At 42.6% G+C, this 22225-nt stretch overlaps 1 long non-coding RNA gene and 3 pseudogenes across 1 annotated transcript; all 4 read right to left on the bottom strand.

Moving 5' to 3' along the window:
- Positions 1-4234: 4234 nt before the first annotated feature.
- LOC141089608 (uncharacterized) lies at positions 4235-6663 on the bottom strand. The gene is made up of 3 exons (XR_012232341.1): positions 6575-6663; positions 5321-5350; positions 4235-5211 (listed from the first exon to the last, which is right to left on the bottom strand). It is a non-coding gene; the product is annotated as an uncharacterized lncRNA (long non-coding RNA).
- Positions 6664-14583: 7920 nt separating this feature from the next.
- LOC141089675 (5S ribosomal RNA) lies at positions 14584-14702 on the bottom strand (annotated as a pseudogene).
- A 3-nt stretch (positions 14703-14705) lies between these two features.
- On the bottom strand, positions 14706-14824 carry LOC141089674 (5S ribosomal RNA; annotated as a pseudogene).
- Positions 14825-14827: 3 nt separating this feature from the next.
- Positions 14828-14946, bottom strand: LOC141089667 (5S ribosomal RNA; annotated as a pseudogene).
- Between the last annotated feature and the right edge of the window lie 7279 nt (positions 14947-22225).

The raw sequence follows: 22225 nt of genomic DNA, 5'->3' as shown, positions 1-22225 counted from the left end.
GTGACATTTTGAAATGCTGACTTTGATGGCATGGTCTGAGGGTGTCATGTTACATTTGCAGAGCCCTTTGATGTACCTAAACTTTTTTTTTTGTGTGCCTAAACAGTAGAAACCCCCCGCATGTGACCTCATTTTGGAAAGTAGACCCCCCAAGGAACTTATCTAGATGTGTGGTGAGCACCTTGAACCCCCAAGTGCTTCACAGAAGTTTATAACGCAGAGCCATGAAAATAAAAAATCCTTTTTTTTCCTCAAAAAAAAAAGATTTTTAGCCCGCAATTTTTTTTCACAAGAGTAACAGGATGAATTGGACCCCAAAAGTTGTTGTACAGTTTGTCCTGAGTACGCCGGTACCCCATATGTGGGGGGAACCACTGTTTGGGCACACGTCAGGGCTCGGAAGGGAAGTAGTGACATTTTGAAATGCTGACTTTGATGGCATTGTCTGCGGGCATCATGTTACATTTGCAGAGCCCTTTGATGTACCTAAACTGTGGAAACCCCCCACAAGTGACCCCATTTTGGAAACTAGACCCCATAAGGAAGTTGCCTAGATGTGTGGTGAGCACATTGAACCCCCAAGTGCTTCACAGAAGATTAAAACGCAGAGCCATGAAAATAAAAAATAATTTTTTTTTCCTCAAAAAATGATTTTTTAGCTCGCAATTTTTTATTTTCACAAGGGTAACAGGAGAAATTGGACCCAGAAAGTTGTTGTACAGTTTGTCCTGAGTACGCTGATACCCCATATGTGGGGGGGAAACCACTGTATGGGCAGACGTCAGGGCTCGGAAGGGAAGTAGTGACATTTTGAAATGCTGACTTTGATGGCATGGTCTGCGGGCGTCATGTTAGGTTTGCAGAGCCCTTGATGTACCTAAACTGTGGAAACCCCCCACAAGTGACCCCATTTTGGAAACTAGACCCCATAAGGAAGTTGCCTAGATGTGTAGTGAGCACATTGAACCCCCAAGTGCTTCACAGAAGATTATAACGCAGAGCCATGAAAATAAAAAATATTTTTTTTTCCTCAAAAAATGATTTTTTAGCTCGCAATTTTTTATTTTCACAAGGGTAACAGGAGAAATTGGACACCGAAAGTTGTTGTACAGTTTATCCTGAGTACGCTGGTACCCCATATGTGGGGGGGAACCATTGTTTGGGCACACGTCAGGGCTCAGAATGGAAGTAGTGACATTTTGAAATGCAGACTTTGATGGAATAGTCTGCGGTCGTCATTACGTTTGCAGAGCCCCTGATGTGCCAAAACAGTGGAAACCCCCCACAAGTGACCCCATTTTGGAAACTAGACCTTCCAAGGAACGTATGTAAGATGTGTTGTGAGCACTTTGAACCCCCAAGGGCTTCACAGAAGTTTATAATGCAGAGACGTGAAAATGAAAAAATCATTTTTTTCCACAAAAATAATTTTTTAGCCCCCGATTTTTTATTTTCCCAAGGGTAACAGGAGAAATTAGTCCCCAAAAGTTGTTGTGCAATTTTTCCTGAGTACGCTGATACCCCATATTTTGGGGTAAACCACTGTTTGGGCACATGTCGGGGCTTGGAAGGGAGGGAGCACCGTTTGACTTTTTGAACGCAAAATTGGCTGGAATAAATGGTTGCACCATGTCGCGTTTGGAGACCCCCTAAACAGTGGAAACCCCTCAATTCTAACTCCAACCCTAACCCCAACACACCCCTAACCACAGCCCTAACCTCAACACATCCTTAACCACAAGCCTAACCCTAATTCCAACGCTAACCGTAATTCCAACCCTAACCCTAATTCTAACCCTAATTCCAACCCTAATTCCAAGCCTAACCCTAATTCCACCCTAACCCTAATTCCACCCTAACCCTAATTCCACCCTAACCCTCTTTCCAACCCTAACCCTCTTTCCAACCCTAACCCTCTTTCCAATCCTAACCCTAACCCTCTTTCAAACCCTAACCCTCTTTCAAACCCTAACCCTAATTCCAACCCTAACCCTCTTTCCAACCCTAACCCTAACCCTCTTTCCAACCCTAACCCTCTTTCAAACCCTAACCCTCTTTCCAACCCTAACCCTCTTTCCAACCCTAACCCTAACCCTCTTTCCAACCCTAACCCTAACCCTCTTTCCAACCATAACCCTCTTTTCAACCCTAACCCTAACCCTAATGGAAAAATACAAATATTTTCTTTATTTTATTAGTTGTGCCTACCTATGGGGGTGATAATTGGGGGGTTTATTTACTTTTTCTTTCATTTTGATCACTGTGAGAGTGATCAAAATGAAAGAATGGAATCTGCAGCCGGCAGATTCGGGCGGGCACACTGCGCATGCGTCTGCCATTTTCCAAGATGGCGGCGCCCATCATCCGGACCCGAGGGACACCAGGAGGGACGGGGGGACTCAGGAGGTACCGGGGGGGTGAGGGGGGGATCGGAGGCTGGCGGGGAGCAGAGGGAATGGGAGGGGGGGCAGATGATGACAGCGGCGGCAGATCGCCGCTGTCATTCAGTTGCGGGGGGGCGATCGCCGGTGGGGGGGTGGAATCGGTGTCTCCAGCTATGTCCGATGCTACAGCAGCATCGGCCATGGCTGGATTGTAATATTTCATCAATTTTCATTGCTGAAATATTACTATCGCTCTGATTGGCTGTTTCACTTTTAACAGCCAATCAGAGCGATCGTAGCCACGTGGGGGCGAAGCCACGCCCCCTGTGGTGAAGAACAAAGGCCCCTGTATCTGCGGGTCGGGTGACCTTTCAGTGACCCCGGTCACCCGACCCGCAGGGGGGCTTTAAAGTCATGACGCCACATAGGCGTCATGGGTCGTTCTGGCACGACTTTTCATGACGCCTACGTGGCGTCAAAGGTCGTGAAGGGGTTAAGCAACCATTTGTTATTACTAGCTCAGTCCTACTTTTCCTGGTGCCACACCCTGAACTTTGCTAAATCATAGTACCTAAGGTTTGGACATATCATTAGTGCAAACTGTGCAGCCATACAGGGCCCAAGAGGTAAAGGAGCCCATTTCTACCTCCAAAGCAGCTGCAATTTTGCATTTTTAGGAGTACTTGGGCTGAAAATGACCCATATATTGTTCTTACACAGGGGCCCTTTTCTTGTTGCGTCTGCCAGTGTAGTACTTGATAAAGAATTCATCTCTATTTTTGATGTTACTGCAATAGCCTCTACTCTGCTGAAACAAGGTACATAATTACAAACTTATCTCTGGTACTCCTGGTGCAGACGCACTCTAAACTCTGCTGTATAAAAGTACTTGATAAATAATTTTTCTGCTAGTCCCCACCTTAGCACTGCTAAATCAAAGTACATGATAACAAGGTCATTCCTGTAATTCTTGTGTACTACTGCACCTCTGCAGCAAAATACCAGATTGCCTATAAAACTCTACAGTTCCTGCCTATTACCGCTCTCCTGCAACAAATTAACATATTGCCTACATATCACTGCTGTTCCTGTGCATTCTGCACATTTGATACCTCGTGCTTCCAGCTCCACTTATCCCCTGTCGTCCTGCATATTCATCTTTACTTGTCGCAAGCCCATTTCTGGTGCATCATCATTTCTGGTGCGTGCCACTTACTTTGCCCAACGGCTTAGAGAATTAACCTCACCACATGTGCCCATAACAATTTAAATAAAAAATTGCATCCTGATGCAATACCTATAATTTTCAAAGTCCTACTAAAAATATCTACAATCTACACAGCTAGGTATAGGCAATTAAAAAGTAAGGCAATAATGATGAGTTAACTTAAGGAGAAGACAACTTTTATGATATTCATAAACATTTTGGCCAGAATTTTCTGTATGAACAAAATTGTTTGGGGATTAATAAAGGCTTTTTAATTTCAAAAATTGTACTTTAAGTAAAATGGGTCCATGATGATTTTCCCAATCAAATATCAGTTCAAATTGTAGAACAAAACAAAATATAGCAAAAAAATACAACAGAGCCACATCCTTCTAAAGAACACAAAAAAGAACCAAAAATTATTAGTAGGTAAGTGTTTCATGAAGTGCAAAAGAAAATTTCAAAAGCATGAATTTGACATTTAATATTATTTTTGGTGAATTCAAATGACCGCAATATAATATTAAGGGATTAATTCCAGGTTGTCAGGAGTGTATTTAGTTTGCCCTGTCTTATAGGGAGACCACATAAATTGAAAATATTACTTTTGTCTTACCAAATATAACATTAATCCCCAATATTCTAACTTGAAGTTGATATGACTAGACATTTAATTTTCAGCAATAGTGTCTTCATAAAATTATCTGACCTTAATTGCAACCAAATAATGAAAAAGCCAACACAAGAGGAAATTCTTCCTGTACACTCTCTTGATACTGCTGTCTAGGCTTGGGGTATAATAATAAGCTTATTATTTTTGAACATGTTAATTTTATTTCTAAAATATAATTTTACTAATCAGAATGGCCCAGCATTCAAAGAAATTGAGAATAAAAATATAATTTTATTTCGTTTATGTAGCATTCATTCTTGGTGATTTTACCAATGATAGTCCAGCTGTCTCAAAATTGGATGAAATCCTATGGAAACTTGATTCTGTCTTCTACAATTTTAGCGAGTGGTTGCATCTTTGTTAAAGTCATTAATTGATTTTTAGTAGAAATGATTTTCATTTTAAAATCCATGAAAGAATTTGATCAAAGAAACTACCTATATCTATTAATACATTTTGAGTGGGATAAGGATCAGAAGGAAAATATTGTGCAAATGCAGTAACTAGAGAACCAATCTGTCTTGTGGTTCATAGACAATGCAACGGTCCAGGTGATAATGCAAAATAATGTGTTGTCAAGAACACCGCCCACTCACTGCACAGGTGAATGTTGTCATGAACACCGCCCACTCACTGCACATGTGACTGTTGTCAAGAACACCGCCCACTCACTGAACACGTGATATCTTCATAATTCATGTGATATTATATTTCTGTGGTTTTTAGAAGCTAAAAATCCAAGTGCTTGAACCAACAGAAGCAAGTATATCCTCCAAAAGCAGATATACCCATGGATGGTGTTGATATCAGATTATTTTAGGTATGGTATATGGTATAGAAATATTGAATTTCCATTGCTATGTGATATTCCTTGTATGGGGCTGGAGATGTCCAGACTAGTGATGGGCAAACTTGTGGATGACCAGGTCCCGCAGGTTCAGTCGAACCTATAAAAAAAAGTTAGTTTGGGCACAATTATACTCACTATACACACATTCCATTGATGCCCTTGTCCACTGTAAAAAACAGGAAATAATAGACAACCATGATGCTCACCTTATGCCAATTCCATTGAGCCCTTGTCCCCTGTAAAAAATAAAAGATAATAAGCAGCCACATCCTTCACCTGTCCGAAGTGAAGATTAGCAATACTGTCCCACGCCATAAAGCATGTCTGCGATATGTGGTTTACAACTTTAATGGTGCCATGATGCAACTGTCCATGCTGAAAATCATGGGAGAATGAGGTGCTTGTGAGCGCACCTTCAGTGACAAGCGGTGACATTGGTTACTGCAGGTCACTAAAAGTACTGTCACACTTAGCGATGCACCAGCGATCCCGACAACGATACGGATCGCTGGTGCATCGCTAAGTGGTCGCTAGTGAGCTGCCACACAGGCAGATCTCACCAGCGACATAGCAGCGGTCGGGGGTCTCTACTTACCTGTCAGACGAGGTGATCCTGATGTCCTCCTGCCCGCGTCCACGCGTCGCTCGTCTCCACAGCAGGAAGCCCAGCAGGAAGCTGACGACGAGAAATGGCCCAGGCCGTTCTCGCGCGATCAGCGATAACCAGTGGAGGAGCCGGTCGGAGGTAAGTATCACACATAGCGAAATCGCTAGCAATATCGCTGCTACGTCATAAAACCAGTGACGTTATAGCGGTATTGCTAGCGATATCGCTTAGTGTGACAGGGCCTTTAGGCTGTGTTCTCACCAGCACTTCACTGTGAGCCAGGACAATGAACTGCAGTGACATCAATAAGATCACCTCCAACCTAAGCGTGATTTCTCACACTGTCATGCAGAAGACAGCATGGGAAACACCAGATACTCAGGGTGCCAAACCTGAACAGTAACACAAACTTAATGGAGAAGTCCCTGTTCAGGTTCACCGATATCTAGTCCAGACTGTCTTAAGGGCAATTATCTTCACTTTCGATATAGCACGTCTTTGCTAGCAAGGAAATACACAGTATAAGTTTGCTCTTCCGGAAACTGTCAGCTATTCAGTAATTAATTTAGCTACACACAGGAGATGCTGCCAGGTGTCCAGTGATATTGGATTTATCTAATCCATAGCACAGTCCATATTATGTGTATAAACATACACACTAATGGTTGTTTAGATAAAGGGAATTCTTTAATTTGTAATAGAGCAAGTTGGACAAGGTTAACACTTTGTTGTTCTAAATATACTGGTGTGCAGGAGTACAATAAATATTATAAAGTATAAAGGAGCCTACATTAAACTGCTTTGTATAGTCGTTATGGTATTATCAGTAAAAAATTTAAAGAAGGTAAATTACCTGTAACGTCGACTCCAATATTTACCATCCAAAGGAATTTCTTGCTACACCATGTAGTTAAAGAATATTCTTGTGATCATTGAGAAATTCCTAAGGATAACAAAACATGAATAAAAGTGGATTAGAATATTGGCTAGAAATGAAGCAAGTGACAAAAAACTGTTGCCACCAATCAGCTGTTAATCCGCAATTTAAGGTTGCATGTCCAACTCCCTTAAGGATTGAAATCTAAAGACGATACATGAACCTACTAGCCACGTTATAAATTCAGTTATTCAGGTCTCAGTGAAGTTGAAATTAACATGTATTTGAACTTTAAAATTGAATATATCCAATTTAATTATATAACAGCTACTGATTACCAGTCATACCCATACATAGTCACAAGTAGTGGTCATGAGTAGAGATGGGCAAACGCAAACAGTAAAGTTCAGGATCCTTACTGAACACGTACTGTTCGGGCAAAGACCCCGAACATGGACTTCAGCAGGAAGTCCATTTTACTATTCGTGTTCGGCATCTTGAACACCGGGTGTTTCTCACGCTGTCATGTGCATGACAGAGCAAGAAACACCAGCGGCTCTTATATGTAGTAAGATTAATTCCATCAGTTATAGAGCCACAGTTCTCATCCTGTCAGATGACAGTGTGAGCTTGCAGCTGTGACCGGAGGTAAAAAGTTTGCCACTGCCATTACTGTTGCCACTAATAACAGTGAGAGCAGGTGGCGCCTGCATTCAAAATGAATAACTTTAAAAAAAACTGTTGGTTCCCTTGTATTTTTGATAACCAGTCAGGCAAAACTGACAGCTGCAGATTGCAACCCTCAGCTGTCAGCTTTAGCCAGACTGGTTATCAAGCATAGAGGGGTTCAGATGCCATTTTTGTTAATTATTTAAGTAAATAATTTTAAAAAATTACATTAAGCCCCCAATTCTTTACAACCAACCAAGCTAAAGAAGACAGCTGGCAGCTGGTATTTTCAAGTTGATAAGGAGCCATAGATATTGGCCTCCCCAGCCTAAAAATAGCAGCCCTCAGCTGCTCAGAAAAGGCTCATCTCTTAGATGCTCCAATTCCGGCACTTTGTATGGCACTTTCCCTGTAGCGGTGGCAAGTGGGTTTCATATTTGTGGGGTTGATGTCACCTTTGTATTGTCCGGTGACATCAACCCCACGGCTTAGTAATAGAGAGGCGTCTGTAAGATGCCTCTCTATTACTAATTCTATAGTTGTATTGTAAAAAAAATCACACAGCCAGAATAAAGTCCTTTATTGGAAATAAAAAAACAAACTTTTACTTTTTTATTTAAAAATAACATATACAGTTATACTTTCACCTAACATCCAGTCCACTGAAGCCAAGCAACAAAAATAAAAAAAAAAACATATCTCTCACTTGTATGTCATTCTATCCGGCATAAACAGTTTTCAACCTGGACAGTGCCAAGGTGCTGCGTTCCCAGCTGGGCCCCTGAACTGAGGTGATCTAGGTGAGATCACCGCTAGCACAGTGGAAAAAAGTGCATCAGTGAATTCACCACAGTCCACCGTGGGAAATTTCTGGTTTATTTTAAATACACTAATTACTCCTTGTTTCCATATTGTTTCTTGATGGTGTTGCTGCCTTCAGCCTGAATCTACAATGTCCACATTTCAACAAGGAACACCATTGCATGAAAAAATGTGTCCAAACAACTGACTGTTACTGCATATGCAATCTAAAATATGTAAATGAAAAGAAAAATGAACATACCATTAGATTTTTTTAACTCGAATAAAATGCTACTGAGAAAATATAGAACTTCTTTTCAAGAACTCTGTCATACAATTCTCTGTTCACAGTGTGTTACCCCTATGCTTTCAATTTAATGAGCCCTGAGCTTAATTTAATCTAGCCATCAGAAACTCATGGATGCATAACATATATTCTGTCAACCCACATGCTCCTTTCCTAATCTATCTTGATCTCTTGCTCTTACATGTGTGGCTTCATTCTTTCCAGAAAGTAATGTGTGAACCAAGCCCTGAAACCCATTTTGTTTTATGTGAATGTGCAATGGAGGGGCAATCATAATCAGCTACCGTAGTGGAACAAATGAAAGTCTTCATGGGCAAATGTCTTTCATCACCTATGTTGATTAAGCATGACTGAGTAACAAAACCTTCATTCTCATACCTAAATGATTTATTACATAACTGACAGAATGTTTATTTCTGATTTTGGTCAAGTCCAGGCATTGAATTATTGAATTATTGTACCAAAGTGAAGAAATATTTTCCATTTATGAAACTTAATGAAAGAATAGAGACGATTATGTATGGTGAAATGTTATTGGGATGTATGATTATATGGTCAGTACCATGGTACAGTAAATTGCAGTACTGATATTTAAACAATATACTTGATATAAAAATATGTTAGAAATACAGTTTTTGAATTGTTAAACTAGAATCCCGTATGGTATTACATGTCTTTGTGAGGAGACTACAGGCACGTAGGATGCAGTACCGGACTGTACACAGACCAAGGGTGAAAGGAGTTTATTATACAGTAGAAACTCCACGCAGGGAGAAAATGGAGGGATAATATTTCCTAATACAGCAAAAGGCTAATTGGGATAACTTAAGGAACAGGAACAAGTAAAGCCAACAATACAATGAAATATAACTTATCACTCAGGCGCCAGTCACGGTTGAACTTGTGTCTGTGACTGGTGCTGCCTAGATTGCATCGCAGTGGGGGTCTGTCACAATCCTGAGGTAAATGATGTAGTGTCTTTTGACGTTGGTGGGGTCCTCCCGTGGTCCTGACGATGGTGGCGAATCCTCGGCATCCTGATGCGGGTCTTGGGTCCAGCAGATGAGGTAATGAAAAGGGATACGTCCTTATCCTCAGCGGTGAGTGTCCCAACACTACGGAGATTTGCAGCACTGCCTAAACACAGTTTACAATGGGCAGCCCAGTTCGCTGTGCTGAATCGACACACGTCTAAGTCCCGTTCACAGACCCTGTTTCTCACGGTCAGTACTATCAGTGGGGGTGGCTGTGGCAGCTTTGTCGGCTGTGTGAGCCGTGTCAGCAAGGGCAGTGATGTCGGCTGGGACAGCGGTGTGTGAGCGGTACTCAGTCGACGGTCTCCTGTCAAAGCGCTCTGCCGCCGCAGGCTCTGCTCTGCCCAGATGCCTCTCAGCTGATTTTACCTCACAGTCATCCCACACACCCGATGTTCCCGCCCAAAATGTCTGGTCACTCGCGCGCGGCAACTCTGTCCGCTTAGCCATGCCCCTTTTTCTCAAACACAGAGTCCGGTCTGGAGTCTCAAGCTTTCTACCCCGCAATATAGGTGACAGCCCCGATGGTTCCGGACCCTTCATGGAGGAGACATGCCTAGTTAGTGCCTTCCCTTTACATCTTCTTGACAAATATTACTATTAGTTTGCATAAAATGCCTTCACATACCATTACTGGTACACAACAAGCAAGGATGTTGGGGTTGCCAAGTAAAGGGGAAAGGAGGAATCACATACTAAACTACACCTAGAATACAGTAGTCCAGTAAGTGACACATTGCTGGAATCGGGGTCTATGTCCCTACATCACACTACTCTCAGATTAGATAAGAAAAACTTAGATTAAGGTGGATAGGGTATGTAGGGAAGGTGACCTGATGGACAGAATGACTGGTTAGATTTCAGAAGGGAAAACAGCTAGGAAAGTGTATGTGACGTGCAGTACCTTGAGTTGACCATTAGAGGGCAGCGAGGAGTGTGAGCATAGGACTTGACATCAGCTTAGGACTAAGAAACCGTTGGTCATGGGGGTCGGGGTTACAGAGAACCGGGAAAGTTATAAATTTGACAGGAGGGTTCCAGAAAGTTCCAGTCCCCAGGGGGAGCTCAAGTGGCAAGAAGACTGTGACAGTTGGTGCACTGTGAGAAAAACCTAACCAGGGGACTGAGGAGAAAGAAAGACCAGGGGGATGGTCCTGACACGAAGTACCGCAGTATAGGCGAGGCTCCGGGTGTGGGACACCATATTGGAGCGACGTTTGACCGGTAAAATAACTGTTAGTGTATAGGCCTAAGGCAGCCACAGTGACGGAGCTGTCAGAGCGTCACTGAGTGTAGAGGGGACAGCACATATATATACGTCCCTGGAGAAAGTACGGTGTCACAATGTGTTCTGTAACCGGAGAGCTGTGAAGAAAAGTGCGGTGTGCTGTGAGGCCGTCTGGTGGACGGCGAGAGAAAGAATAAACTTGGACCTGTTGCACCCGAAACTTGCCTCCAGCTTGTGTCTGTACATTACTGCGCGGTATACAGAGGGACCACCCCCCAGCCCGGCCCACCGACCCTACAGGTAAAAGAATTAAGAAGGCCATTTATGTAGTCCAATTGATACACATATCAATCAAGAAACATTAGTGATTTGTTCAGAGAATATTAAAGTACTATCTCCCTCAATCTTGTCGATGTTCCACTTGTAAACATTAATAGCTCAAGGACTTTCTCTTTAAAAATAACAAAACCATTACTTATACTCTGCTGTTCCAGAGTCAACAGAATAAGCTGTACCCAAAATCCTGCTCTCTGCAGCCTTGCGACATTTTCCTTGACATGACCACTCAGTGACTGGCGACAAGCTCATGTACGATACAAACTATCAACGCTCCAGCCATGTCAACAAAGCAGCAGAGAGGCAGGGCATAATGATTTTATTTTCAAGGACATAACATTTTGCGGTATTAAGGTTTAAAAGTGGACCATCCCTTTTGACTTTTGCACTGTTTGGCTTTTGCAAGTTCTTCATTTCACTTCACAATGTTAGTGGCAGAATAAAGAATGCAGAATTGTCAAAACAAGTGTTATTGTGAACAGTTAAGCAAGTTATTATTATTATTATTATTTATTTATATAGCACCATTGATTCCATGGTGCTGTACTTGAGAAGGGGTCGCATACAAATTACAGATATCACTTACAGTAAACAAACTAACAATGGCAGACTGATAGAGAGGGGAGAGGACCCTGCCCTTTCAGGCTTACATGCTACAGGATGGTGGCGAAGGAGACAGTAGGTTGATGGGTTGCAGCAGTTCCGGTGTTGGTTGTGGTGAGAGAGAAGGAGGTAGCATGGTCATTGCAGGCTGTAGGCTTTCTTGAAGAGGTGGGTTTTCAGGTTCCGTCTGAAGGATCCAAATGTGGTTGATAGTCGGACTTGTTGGGGCAAAGAATTCCAGAGGACGGGGCAATTCGGGAGAAGTCTTGGAGGCGGTTGGATGAGGAGCGAATAAGTGTGGAGGAGAGAAGTAGGTTATTGGGAGGAACGGAGATTACGTGAGGGAAGGTATCGGGAGATTAGTTCAGAGACATATGGGGGAGACAGGTTATAGATGGCCTTGTAGGTTAGTATTAGTAATTTGAACTGGATACGCTGAGGGAATGGGAGCCAGTGAAGAGATTTGCAGAGGGGAGAAGCGGAGGAGTAGCGAGGAGAGAGATGAATTAGTCGGGCAGCAGAGTTAAGGATGGACTGGAGAGGTGCGAGGGTGTTAGCAGGGAGACCACAGAAAAGGATGTTGCAGATGATGAGAGCATGCACAAGCATTTTAGTAGATTGAGGGATGAGGAAAGGACGGATTCTGGAAATATTTTTGAGCTGGAGGCGACAGGAGGTAGAAAGAGCTTGGATGTGCGGTTTGAAGGACAGGGCAGAGTCAAAGGTTACTCTGAGGCAGCGGACTTCCAGTACTGGGGAAAGCATGATGTCATTAATTGTTATAGCTAGGTCAGATAAGGAAGATCTGTGAGATGGAGGAAGGATGATGAGTTCAGATTTGTTCATATTGAGCTTGAGGAAGCGAGAGGAGAAGAAGATGAAGTTATAAGTTGAAGATGAAATTATCTCTAAAAGGCCTAAAGTTAAAAATGACACATTTCCTTTGTATTTTAGGCAAAAATATATATATATGTTGTCATTTTTTACATTTTAAAAATTACAAAAAAGGAAATGGCCAATGCAATAGTTTGGGCACCCTTGGAAATTTGTGTGGTCAGTTAACTTTGACCAAGGTTTCAGACCCTAATTAGCCTGTTAGAGTTATGGCTTTTTCATTATCATCATTAGGAAAGGCCAGGTGATGCAAATTTCCCTGCTTTTTAAAAAACCCAGCTTTTTGAAAAAGAACACAGGTCTAGTGTTCGAAATGCCGCGCTCTGACTTTCATGTGAACTCTGTCAACTTTGTTTTTACACAATAAATTATGGATCTTTTGGAAGCTGGGAATTTCTCCCTTTTTTTTCTCCAGCCTCCTCTAACCTTGTGCCAAACAGAATCAGCCATTGGTTAGCTGCCTAGCACTCTGAAATGAAAATGGTGGAGGTTCACAAAGCAGCAGAAGGCTATAACAAAACAGCAAAGCAATTTCAAGCTGCCATTTTTCAGTTTGAAATGTAATTAAGAAATGGAAGTTTACAGAGACACTAGAGGTTAAGATAAGGTCTGTCAGACCAAGCTAATTTTCTAATTTTCAGTGAGAGCTTCTTGTAGGATTGCTAGAGAGGCAAATCATAACCCTTCCTTGACTGCAAAAGATCTTCAGATCTACTGTTCAGAGACACCTGCACAAATATGGCCTTCATAGAAGAGTCATCAGAAGAAAACCTCTCCTGTGTCCTCACCATAAAATTCTGCTTCAGAAGTGTGCAACAGAACATCTAAAAAAGCCTGAGGTATTTTGGAAACAAGTCCTGTGGACCAAAGAGGTTAAAATAGAATTCTTTGGCCACAATGATCAAAAGTATATGTGGATAAAAAAAGGGCACAGAATTTCCGGAAAAGAACATCTTGCCAACCATTAAGCATGGAGGTGGATCAATCATGCTTTATGGTCATGTTGCAGCCAATGGCCTGGGGAACATTTCACGGGTAGAGGAAAGAATGGATTCAATGAAATTTCAACAAGTAATACAAACATAACACCATCTGTAAAAAAAAACTATAGCTAAAAGGAGGATGGCTTCTACAAATGGATAATGATCCTAAACACATGTCAAAATCCACAATATACTACCTCATGAGGTGCAACACATCCAAATATAGTACTGCCTAGGTAGGTGGCAACTTCCAATAAACAATGAAATCATAGAAAGAGAAAGGAAGCTATATGCCATAAATTATATAATGAGCCAGTTTTAGGAAGGACACATGCAATAAATGTGTTGGCACATTACCTTTAAGTGGTGGGGTACCGCCACCACTTAAAGGTAATGTGCCAATACATTTATTGCATGTCTGCTTCCTAAAACTGGCGCATTTGTTACTTCCACTACTGACACTCCAGCACTTTGTGAGTACATAGGCACTTCTACTGTTGATACTGCTGCACTTTATGCATAAATTGACTTTTCTTCTGACACTCCTGCACTCAATGAGTACAACCCTGCCTATCTATTATCCTCAGCAATTGTTAGCTTTATACCAGGACATTAAGACATATATTGCAAAAAGCAGCCGACAGCACAACGGAGGATTGGATGCCAGTTCAAAGGTTCATGGACCCAAATGAACAATAGTCCAAAATAAGGAAGAGGAACAGAATCCGGTCTGGGTGAAAAATTGTATCAAAAATTTATTCTGCCAGTATAAAATACAACGTTTCGGCCATATTGTGGCCTTTTTCAAGTATAACATAACAGTACATATGGTGGCCTTTTATAGTGTGGCACAGCCAATCACCATCTAGGTAACACCCATCACAAAGAATCTATATATAAAATACATATAAATACATCCATCAGTTACATGTATATTCAATAACACAGCTTATCCAATCGTTAACAATGATAATCATAATCATATTAAAGATATTACAAAAACATCTCATATATAAACATCAATCCCCAAATCAGCCCACCAATAGTCGTAATGCATCAAAGGTATCCATAGAAATAACACACCAATCCCTTGCAGTAATACATATCCATATATGAACCGCCAATCCTTGTGTCAACAGGACCAGGTATTCCTAGCCAGTCTCCCATGCCGGTACTGGCCCGGCCTCAAGCTGCTTAACGGCTGCGATCTGACGAGGGCATGCATATTCAGCTTAGAATGGCTGTTGACTTGTGTCAACAGGACCAGGTATTCCCAGCCAGTCTCCCATGCCGGTACTGGCCCGGCCTCAAGCTGCTTAACGGCTGCGATCTGACGAGGGCATGCATATTCAGCTTAGAATGGCTGTTGACTTGTGTCAACAGGACCAGGTATTCCCAGCCAGTCTCCCATGCCGGTACTGGCCCGGCCTCAAGCTGCTTAACGGCTGCGATCTGACGAGGGCATGCATATTCAGCTTAGAATGGCTGTTGACATTGGCGGTTCATATATGGATATTTTTGTAATATCTTTAATATGATTATGATTATCATTGTTAACGATTGGATAAGCTGTGTTATTGAATATACATGTAACTGATGGATGTATTTATATGTATTCTATATATAGATTCTTTGCGATGGGTGTTACCTAGATGGTGATTGGCTGTGCCACACTATAAAAGGCCACCATATGTACTGTTATGTTATACTTGAAAAAGGCCACAATATGGCCGAAACGTTGTATTTTATACTGGCAGAATAAATTTTTGATACAATTTTTCACCCAGACCGGATGCTGTTCCTCTTCCTTAATTAAGACATATATTGTCTTTTCATCTCCACATACAGATTTCGGAAATGCTATGTAAACTAATTCTTTTTAGTGGATTTAATTCCATCTGTATTTTTTAGGCCTATTAAAACTTGCTACAGGAAGTTCATTTTTAACTCCTTTAATTCATATTGAACCCAAGTGTTCAAATCACTTATTTTGAATTTGGCATTTCCTTTTGCTTTACTGTTGGTGTCTTACCGCCAGTGAGTGGCTTATATTGCACATGCTGTCCCTGCAATGCTGTTTTCTACCTGTTTTTAATAATTTTTTGCTTCAATAAAAATTATGTAATTTTATGGCATATAGCTTTCTCTTTCTATGATCTCATCAGGTGCAAGTTGAAGGTTTTACAATGGCCCTCACAGTCCTCTGATCTGAACATCATTGAAAATCTGTGGCTAGACTTCAAAATAGCAGAGCATGCAAGACGACCCAGAAATCTCACAGAACTGGAAGAATTTTCCAACAAAAAATGGATGAATATCCCTCAAACAAGAATTGAAAGCTTATTGTCATGCTACAAAAAGAAATCTTTTAGAAGCTGTGATACATTCAAAAGGGTGTGCTTCTAGTTACTAAGCATGCAGGAAGCAGGGTGCACAAGCTTTTGCATCAAACTATTTTCCTTTTTGAAAAATGTATAAGATGAAATTATATAAAATACAAAGGAAACGTGTCATCTTTAACTTTAGGCCTTTTAGAAATAATTTAATTTTCAACATGCTTAACTTTTCACAATAGCAGTAATTTTGACGAGGGGTGCCCAAACATTTACATGACACTGTAATTCAATACAATGACAACTCCTCAAGGTTAGAAAGTGTGAAATGTATAAGCAAAACTACAGGCAACATATGTCAATATAATTCCCAGCTCAATATACCAAAATTTGAAACCTAGCTCTACATTTGAAAAACTTAAGCGGGAGTCACACACAGCAATCTCGCTAGCGATATCGCTACTGAGTCACAACTTTTGTGACGTAACAGTGATCTCACCAGCGAGATCGCTGTGTGTGACAGCGATCAGCGAGTGGCCCCCCTGCCGGTATCGCTGATCGCTGCAAGAAACCTCTGGACATATTTTTGGTCACTGGTCTCCCGCTGGCAAGCACGCATCGCTGTGTGTGACAGCGATCAGCGAGTGGCCCCCCTGCCGGTATCGCTGATCGCTGCAAGAAACCTCTGGACATTTCTTTGGTCACTGGTCTCCCGCTGGCAAGCACGCATCGCTGCGTGTGACAGGCGGGAGACCAGCGATCAGCTGTAAAAAATAGAATCAAAATAAAAAATATAGTTATTCTCACCTTCCGACGTCCCGTTCAGCCATCCTGCCTCTCTCCACGCTCCGGTCCCAGTGATCCTTTGCACGAATGACCGCGAGACTTCGCGCTCCCGCGAGACCGTGACATCTCGCGGTCCTTCGTGCAAAGGATCACTGGGACCGGAGTGTGGAGAGAGGCCGGATGGCTGAATGGGTCATCGGAAGGTGAGAATAACTATATTTTTGATTTTGATTCTATTTTTTACAGCGATGGCAGCTCACCAGCGATCACATAGCGACTTACCAGCGATCCTGACACCTTGATATCGGTGTCGGGATCGCTGGTAAGTCGCTATGTGTGACTCCAGCTTTAGATCTAAATTTTCTAAAGAGTGACATTGATTTTTTTTTCTTTTTTTCAAAGACTTCATCACATTGGTGTAGCAGTTTTGCTTCTATAGAAAAGTCCTCTTGTTGTCTTTTTTAAGTAGCAAAGCTTTCCAAGTATTGTTTTGTCTATTGATAAAGCTTAAAAGGAAAATATGCATGTAAAAGTACATTTCACACACTTTAACAATGATGCTAATCTAGAGGTGATGTGCGTGGATTCTTGGCCTTGATGTGTTTGCCACTGACTTTGTGTAAGCCCCTCAATCTATTTTCCTGAAACAGCTGTTGCAATCTGATAAAAGATTTTTGTCAGACATAGAGGTTAAAAGCTTATAGATAAGCAGGAGATTAACTTGACCTACTGTGTGATAGTTTGTAGGTACAAGGGTAGAACAATAATTTTGCTTTCATGGATGACAAAACTATAAACATGACTGTAAAATGCCCATGTAATGGAAGGCAAACAGTATTATGAAGAGAATTGAATCACTCACTAAAACATGTAGAGCATTTATTTTTCTTTGCAAGTCAGTAGTACACGTGAGTATATGGAACTTTGCATTACATGCTATTAGGTAAAATTAGCATATTTCTCACTTTTCGGCAGGTTACTTTGCTATTTTTTCCTGCAGACGTGAGGAGGTAGACCGGGCTGCAGGTACTTGCGCTGAGCCAGGTCCGGAACTGTCGGGCTGCATCCCATGTTGCCCGGGGGAAGGAATAGGGGACCGAAGAAACCCCATGACACGGAAAGAGGGGCCGTGTTAAGAGGTAGGACTGAGCAGAGAATGCGCAAAGCAGCAGGCATTTTCTCGCCGTCAGAGAGAGTGGAGGGGAATGAGAAGCCTGCTCCCCGCCCTGAGCAGCAGCACCGCGACGTACTGCGGCTGAGATCTCCTGAGCACTCCAGGGGGACAGTGAGTGTGGGAAGCGCCATGCACTCAGGTAAGCTTAGGACCGCACGTGTGCAGAGAAGTGTGGGCTGGTTACAGGACATTGAAGTGCGGTTCCCTTGGCCAGCTAGCACGCATCACCCCACGGTTGGTACAGAGACTTCTGCAGCTTTTCCCGCTTTGATTGCACGAACTTATGGACTAGGGGCTCAGCGGGTAAAACCAGAGAATGCACGCTGCTGCCAGAAGACAGATTGCTAACCTTGAACCCCATCGGAGGACGCTATGCCGGCCGTTGCCGGTATTACTACCCCCATCGGACTGTGGACTAAGGACCTCACCAGGAGCTACGATAAGTATTGCTTGAAACCTAGACTGGTGCACTCATTCTGCTTCTTTCATTTAATCCTTGTTGTCCTAATAACTCTTTGCCACTGCTTGTTAACTCACTGAGAGGAGATTACTTTATCCTTTACTGTTAAAAATAAGTAGTACTGTTATGCCACTATGCGTGACGATCCCTGGGTACTGCATCTCAGCACCTGCTTACACAGACATTTTGCAACTCTTCAAAATATATTTATTTGAAAATTTTTCAGTAAAACTCCATATATGATTGGAAGGAGAGCAGCAAGGAGATATATGATTTGTTCAAGGATCACAATGCAACTATCCATCTACATACTACAAACCGCCTGCCTACTCACCAAGCACAATGAAAAAAATTGTGCATTTACAGAAATAGCAGAGAGCAGGAAAATAGAAAAAAATTTAGTTTCTAGTGCTATTGCTTTTCTTTTATTATTTTTACTTTAAATGTATGAATATATTCAGGGGCACACACAGACAGAAGAACAGTATATGGGCTCTTTTGTAGTCCTGTTGTTCATCATAATACACCGGATTGTGTCTGAAGATTGTTGCCGCTGTCTCGGTTATAGTGTGGGTGGAGGTTATTACCTCTTGGGCCCCTATAAGTTTGTCCTAATAGCACGCCCACCCCTGAATAACTTGATATATGTATCACTACTCATTCTAAGACTGTCCAATCACAGTATGTAAAGACACACCCTATTAAAAAGGTGTAGTTTTAAAACCTAGCTGGTGAGTTATTTGCAAGTTTCTCAGAGAATTATCATAGTCAGAGTTCCAAAAAAAAAGACTTCCCCTCTCCTTGAATTATCAAGTTATTTAAACAAAATAAGGATATTTTAGGGACTTTGCCATAGTCTATGATACAGTTCTTTGGCAGTTTTCCATACAACCGTGTATTGGATACCAATTGACAGACTCACATACCTCAGATGGGGTAGATTTTACTTTTTTGTTACTTGAAAAGCATTTTTAAACCAAGGCTTCCATCCCACCTCCATTGTGTATATATTTGTGTTTATGCAGATACTTTGTTATACCCTGCCTGAAGAAGAGACCTAAGTAGTCTCGAAGCTTGCTTCATAACATTATTTATTTTATTTTTGCTAACCATTAAAAGGTATCATAGCTACAAGATTATGATTTTGCTCCTCACACTGAGAACAATCTAAATTTTTTTTATTTATTTAATGATTGATTAAAAAAAATAGTGGTTTTCATTCCATTATAAGTGAAAGAGAAAGTGCAGAAGGTGGTTAGGGGGTGGTGTGCACTTTTATGTAATTTGGAGTACAGTAGCTCTTGACTGCAGAATGATTCATCCACTCAGGGATAACAGATGGAATGCTGTAGTAAACAGTTCAACAATAGCTTTACTTATGAAGATGTAACACGCAAGCAGATTACAGAGTCTAAAGCTGGAGTCACACATAGCGACTTACCAGCGATCCCGACAACGATATCAATGTGTCAGGATCGCTGGTAAGTCGCTATGTGATCGCTGGTGAGCTGTCACACAGACAGCTTCACCAGCGATCAGCACCAGCAACGCCGAGCGCGCGGCGTCGCTGTGCTCATTAGTTACCAGCGCGCTGATGCAGGGAGCTGGTATCTAACGTACACATCGGGTATCCAAGGGAAGTGCGTCCCTTAGATACCCGATGTGTACGTTAGTTACCAGCTCCCTGCATCAGCGTGCTGGTAACTAACGTACACATCGGGTATCTAAGGGACGCACATCCCTTGGATACCCGATGTGTACGTTAGTTACCAGCTGATCGCTGGTCTCCCGCCTGTCACACGCAGCAATGCGTGCTGGCCAGCGGGAGATCAGCGACGAAAGAAATGTCCAGAGGTTTCTTGCAGCGATCAGCGATTCCGGCAGGGGGGCCGGTTGCTGATCGCTGTCACACACAGCAATCTCGCTGGTGAGATCGCTGTTGTGTCACAAAACTTGTGACTCAGCAGCGATCTCCCTAGCGAGATCGCTATGTGTGACGGGGCCCTTACATGAGCTTGTCAAGATATTTGGTATATGTAGTTGGCAAACACTTGCAATACTTTCCTACCACTTGGTACACTCCTCTGACACTTGCGACAGCCTACTATCAATCTCTTTGGCAGCTTTTTCTTTACACTGGCAACTTTAATGCAGCACTTTAAACACTTACTGTGCTTGTCACAATCTTCTTGGTCATCTTGCTTGCCTTGTTAAAGTCTGGCAGCTTGCATATTCTTACCACCTACTCATCCAGTTAGCACATATCAATCCCTGACACCCATCAGCCATCATCAGACATCAGCATACAGATGATTCTCTCTGTTACCCATTGTTGCTGACTAAACTTCACGTTTGGCTGATGCATTCTTTACTCAAAAGGAATGAAAATTTCTGCACAACATAGTGGTAGCATTCTCAGTCTGTACCCTCCCTTTAATTGCAGTTCTTATCCAAGTGGGCTAGCTTCTCATAACTGACACATACTGCATCAACTCAATTTAAAGTGGGGCTTTTTATTTGCTCCTCTGTGGCCCTAAATAGAGTTCTGAAGTAGAAAACCTTGTATTGTAAGTCCTGCTAACTCCCATCTGTGATCTGGGCAAGTTTCTGCTGCAGCACAGTTCTCCTACTTCTGTGAGTTTGTTTCACCTGCATGTATCTGACCTTGACTGACAGAAAACAGGATCTACTGCCCTCTGTAGCATTTACCCATAGTAAAGGACCTCCAGACCACCCTCTGACACCAGTTAGTGTGGTGCCCCTGAGGGTTCAGTCACCACAGAGGTACTGCACCTCTTCCTGAGGTGTAGTATCCCACTCCTCAGGTAACATGGGGACACCTGATCAGACTCCAGCACCTGCACTAAGCATGGAAACCTTAGAACAGCAGAGCACCCTCTATGGCCCCTGCTTGGTTCATGAAGGGTGCTGGGAGGTGGGTGGAGCTGAGCTTGCACTAGAGAGGGGAAAGCTGACAGGAAGTTAGGAGCAGATCCCCAGAGGGGGATGGAGTGAGAGGACAAATATGCAGCAGCTTCCTTTGAGCTGGAGCTGCTGGCAAGGAAAGAGAGAAAGAGAAAGATCAGTTCATCGAAAGAAAGATAGAAAAGGATGGAATGAGAGGAGGAGAGAGCTGGGGACTAGGGCTAGAGCAGATCTCTTCCCTAAGTTTAATGCGCCCACAGACCGGGCGCCAGTATCCGAGGCTGTGTGTGATACTAATGATCCTACAGCAGATACCGGAGGAATAGAAGTTGTGACCAGTTTATTCCCACCTAAGACTCGATGACACAGCAGTATCATGTATGAGCCGGAACATGATTGTAAGGAGAAGGAGTCCCCGAAGTAGACTACAACTCTGCCTGTCATGCGAGTGGAGTTCTAATTAACAGCAAGAAAGAGGAACTTGAGTGTAATTCATAACTACAAGTACTTCAGATTAGCGCTAGTAAGGAGATGTTCAGAAAAGGCACAAGGAAGGGAGTGCTGGAAGGGTGTGCTCCATCTGCCTGGGAGTTGGCTAAGCCCCTCACCTAGAGGATGCAGCACTGAAGCGGGCACCTGTCTATGCCAGAAACGTGAGTAAAGCATTGGAACTGCATTCAGCTGTGTCCATTGCCTTCTTCCTGCATCAACCCCTTCAGCACTGCTACATCTCTGTGCCTAAACACTACACCATGTACCTCAACATCTACTACCGCTGCCCTGGGACTACAGCTCTGCCTGTGGAGAGCTATTACACCTCTCCTGCACCACACCATCTGTCCCAGAGGATCTGCACTGACTGACAATGACTGCCTCTGGTCCTAAGTATGGTCTTTTGAAGGAATAGGTCATGTTCCAGCCCTTCCTATTGACCACACATTTATCTATAAATAAATGAGATCTCCACTGAGGCGTCTTTTTTTCTAAGCTAAACAAACCCAACTTTTCCAACCTTGCATCATAGGAGAGGCCTTCCATTGATAATAATCTAATTGCCCGCCTTTGAACTGACTCCGACTTTTGAATATCCTTTT

Source organism: Dendrobates tinctorius, unplaced genomic scaffold (assembly GCF_039654945.1).
Source record: "Dendrobates tinctorius isolate UK_male_01 unplaced genomic scaffold, ASM3965494v1 ptg000046l, whole genome shotgun sequence".
NCBI lineage: Eukaryota > Metazoa > Chordata > Amphibia > Anura > Dendrobatidae > Dendrobates > Dendrobates tinctorius.
This window is presented reverse-complemented; position numbering and strand designations above follow the sequence as displayed.